The sequence below is a fragment of the Agrilus planipennis genome, unplaced genomic scaffold, assembly GCF_000699045.2.
Source record: "Agrilus planipennis isolate EAB-ADULT unplaced genomic scaffold, Apla_2.0 scaffold70, whole genome shotgun sequence".
Lineage (NCBI taxonomy): Eukaryota > Metazoa > Arthropoda > Insecta > Coleoptera > Buprestidae > Agrilus > Agrilus planipennis.
In genome coordinates this window covers 972,188-976,749 of record NW_020442458.1, presented here as the reverse complement: position 1 = coordinate 976,749, position 4,562 = coordinate 972,188, and the positions used below count along the sequence as shown (strand labels likewise).

General features: G+C 33.8%; 1 protein-coding gene and 1 non-coding gene across 4 annotated transcripts in view; one reads left to right on the top strand and one right to left on the bottom strand.

The window, feature by feature from the left end:
* Nucleotides 1-4,562, top strand: part of LOC108735350 (dendritic arbor reduction protein 1) — a 499,675-nt gene that overhangs the window by 108,027 nt on the left and 387,086 nt on the right. The window lies entirely within an intron of this gene.
* Nucleotides 3,213-3,285, bottom strand: Trnay-gua. Its single transcript has one exon. It is a non-coding gene; the product is annotated as a tRNA-Tyr (tRNA).

The following is a 4,562-nucleotide window of genomic DNA, read 5'->3' as shown; positions in this document are numbered from 1 at the left end:
AACGTCACGACGCGGCGATTATATTAACAAAAATTAAATTAACAGTAAATAGGCGTTTAACAGACCGGACTTCAAGAGCACTTCATCAATTTATTTTTGGACCCGGGCAGAAATACTTATATGTCTTTTAAGTACAATCGCAAATAGAAACACAGTAAACTGTCAATGACACATATGGGTCCTATATCCTTGCTGCGTCTAAGTCAGTTTTCCTACCGTAACCTATTGACATTTACAACTGCTCATCACGTCAAAATGTTAGTTACTTTTAGGGTTCCGTATGTCCGAATGGAAAACGGAACCCTTGTAGGATCACTCGTGTGTCTGTCTGTCCGTGTGTCACAGTCGATTTGCTCTGAATCTACTGAATCAATTATGTTCATGTACATATGAATTTCTGTGACCCAAACACGGACGCATAACGTAAATTAATTAATCTTGAACTTGGGGGTCATTTTTGGGGACCAATAGAAAATTAAAAAAAGGTTTGCAAACTGTACCGTGTGACATATCAGGTGAAAGGGCTTGTTGTAAGAGTCTCAAATGTATTTTTTTATAATTTTAGAAGCAATAGTTTTAACGTTATTTAAGAAAATAGATGAAAATTGACCATAACCTCCTCTATATCCGAAACCGAACTTAAAATTTTGAACAAAATACACAAAATAGTTACTTAACATTACAAAAAAATTAATAACAAGTCGATGGTGTGAATATAGCAAGGTAAATCTTACAAATTTATATTTGCCGTTTGAATGTTTTTTTCAACTACAGTGTTAAGTTGGTGTTCGGGTTAGGGTTGCGTACGTCTGAATGTAAAACGGAGCCTTTATGGGATACTCGTGTTTGTCCGTTTTTTTTTTGTATTTAAATTGATACACTTAAACATAATTATAAAAATTTATTCTCACACTTATAAAATTGTTTAGAAATATCTTATTACCGGCACAATTCTATAAACAACCTTTTAGTTTTCCTTGTGTGCTTTTTTATTTCTGAATGCCAGTAAATAAGTGGTAATTATTATTTTTTTTCTGATTTTTAATTAGCATAATTCAATTTTAATTATGTATGTAGCATAAATATATTAAAAGGCATTTGTTGGCAAAATCGATTTTTGAATGTTTACTTTTTTGCATTTGTAGAACCAATTAATTATCACAATACGAACTGTTTACTTTAAATGGTATATCTAATTGGCTGGATGAATTTTTTCGTGGCATACGTGTTCATTTGCATTATTTTAATGTGAATGCATTGTCATTCAAAACAGTCCGTTCAATTTGCAATTTGATAGACAGTCGTCATGTCACTTTTCAAGTACATTACCCATGTGGCATTTTTTTAATACTAATAAACAAGGCGCCTATTGCAAATCATAAATAGTAGCTGAATAATGAGAAACAGTTTCTAGTATTGTGAGAGAAACAGTTATCCTAAGTTTATGTTCAATGTGTCACAAATATGAATCAACGAATAAGAAAAGATGAAGAATATTAAACTTTTGTATTTACTCTAATAAATTATCGTATTGGTCGAAGTATTCGAATCAATCATCATGTGAAACGTTATTATTGTTTTCCGTTTTTATTCTTTGATTCGTCAGGATTGCAAATTTCCGGAATGCTTTCCCGTTACGTTATCGATTGCTTTTGTAAAAAAGTAGATGAACCATTAGACCATTCTGTAAAGATAATTACGTTAGAATGACTCGCAGAGGATTCGATGAGGGTTAATTGCTTTGGAGAGATTCGTGTAAAGATGTAAATTAAAGTAATTTATTTCTGGTTTTGGTAATTGATTAGTAACACTTTACATGAGCTCCCCAAATCACCTCATTTGCTTGGAATCCTTTAAATTTCATTTCTTGTACATTATTCATTTAATTATTAGGTACATTCGTTATTTAGGTCATCATCATAAGGTCATCAGCCCTAAAAGAGGTTGGACACGCAACTTCACTCTTTCATATTCTGAGCTAATTTTAGCATTTCCATAAAACGAGAACATCCTCAGTCCGCAACTATTTGTGAACAATAATCTAAACTTTTCTACTAAATGACACCGTCCACGTTTTGCACCCTTACAGCCCTCTGCTCCAGACATACACTTTTAACATTTTTTTTTCAAATTTCTAAATTAACCATTGGCGAGTATAGAAGTGACTTCTTTTTGTTAAAGGGGACTCGATCCTGCGCTTTCCTCTGCTTTATATCTTTAGTACTCCTTCCATCCTGAGTTATTTGACTTTCTAGATACTTAGTCACTTGTTTATTTATTTGCTTATAGTTGAAGTGAAGCTTCTTTGGGATCGATGGGAGTAAAATCTGAAGCCCATGAAACGACACGTTTTGCAACGTTTTGTCTAGCGACGCGATGATAGGCTATGAGAATAGAAAGGCGCGCATGCGCATATCGGTATTACAGTCAGCTGTTAGTGACCGGCATCTCATATATTATTGTACTTATTCAGTTTTTAAGGACTTCAACATAAAGCGCGGAGTCTCTTTGAAAATCGAAGGGGAATTGCTAACCCTGAGGGGGGGAGGGTGAAACAAAGGTGTTGATACTATAACTAAATTGTGATTCCTTATAGTTTTGGGACATACTGTAAATATATCGAAACCTACGACGGGACAAATTTATGCAAACGTTTTATATTGTATTACCTAACAGCTAATAACCAGCTAATAACAGTGTTGTTTTTCGCATTAATAAGCTTCCATTATCCACGCCCGCAACTCCGTTTTTTTATTAAACAATAATACACAGTTGTCTGAGAAATATTCAATACATACTAGCTACGGTATGCATACGTATAAATGTGACATTAAACGAATACATTTCGTTTCGATATGTAAAGAGCACCAGTTGCAAGTATTCCTGATATTTATCCCATACTTTCATTGAATGCCCCGCCTGTCAATTACAAACTTTCAATCTCAATGAGAACCTGAACAGTTATTTTCAACTTTGGAAATTTACCTGCTGGACTGTCTTTGTGTCTTTATGCAGGGTAAATGAAGTCTTTTTTTTTAATATGCGACGGTAAATATGTTAGAACTTTTCCTTTTCCTTATTTTGCTTGTGACTTTTTTAATTATTAATAGTGGTTAATATGAAATATTAATGTGAAAATTCATTTTAAATTTTTCCATTCAATACAAACTACCTTGGGTTAACGAGGGAAAATTTTCATTACTGTTTTGTCACTCCTCCGCCGGGAATCGAACCCGGGACCTTTGGCTTTACGCACCAATGCTCTGACCACTAAGCTACGAAAGATGACAACAGCAACCACGACAAACCGAGCCTACAAAGTTACATTCCCCGACGGGAGTGTGACAATTTACATTACTGTCACTCAAATCTTTTTTTTGTATGTAGTGAAAATCAAGCTTTATAAGCATCTTGTATGACTACGTTCGCGCACACATCCCATGCTCGTCTTGTGAATGTGTAGTCAAACCTTAATGTGAGCTAAATCAACATGAGGTTGATAATGGTCACATCAGAAATGAGCGAAACACGTAACCGCAGTGACCAGGTTTTGTGGTAACTACAAAGTCTCTTTTTGGGTTATTTATTTATTCTTTTACCATAGTCTTCATTTGCTCTTTTAAAAAATTAATATTTTTTGTCCCTCTTAACCTTGATTCGCAGAAGCATCCAAGTTTCATTTTCACGCATAGGGAAAGGCCTATAATTACTATTATCAATGTGTATATATTCGTTATTAAAGCCGAGTTCCAAAAAATACGCCTATTTCAAAATTAGTCTATATAAGCAGGAGAAATGCATACGCATACGTTCTAAATGCATAAAGTAATACTTGCGCTTTAAATTAATGTCAATTGTAAACAGATATGGTAAATAATTGACTTGATTCGAAAATATTGAGTAAAGAAAGTTGAAATTTAATTAAAATATGATGCAATCGTATCAATTATTGAATAACTGTATGTGTACAGAAAACATGAACCTATTATCGTGTTTATGTTCTAGGGTCCTTTTGCTGTTTATTAACATTCTACTGTTAATAATCTACCGAAGTATTGGCATCTAACAAAATGGCGATATTTATAAAGATGGCGGTTATAAAATAACACCTGTTAAAAACAGTACCTTTTAGTTTTTACCTAAAATTGTAAATAAACAATAAATAAAGTATGTTAAGGATAAATGAGAGATGAACTGGTACCTGACGAATCTAGCCCATTTTTAGTATCCGGCCGGGTGCCGGATAATGACGCCGGATATATGGCAATGAATAAACCAAACACTAGTTATCGGGTTGTTCGGAAAGTCATTACGTTTTTTTTTTGTGGAAATGAAAGACAGTTTTCGTATAATAAACAAATACTTTACTAAATTATATATTGACCGTTCTGGTCCAACACCTTTTGCCATCTTTCTGGTAGTAGCATAATTCCACGCTCATAAAATTTTTGGTCTTTGCTGGCAAAAAACTGATCGAGGAGGTTTTTGACCTCCTCATTTGAGGTGAAGGTTTTACCGTCTAAAAAATTTTGGAGTGACCGGAACAAATAATAATCCGATGG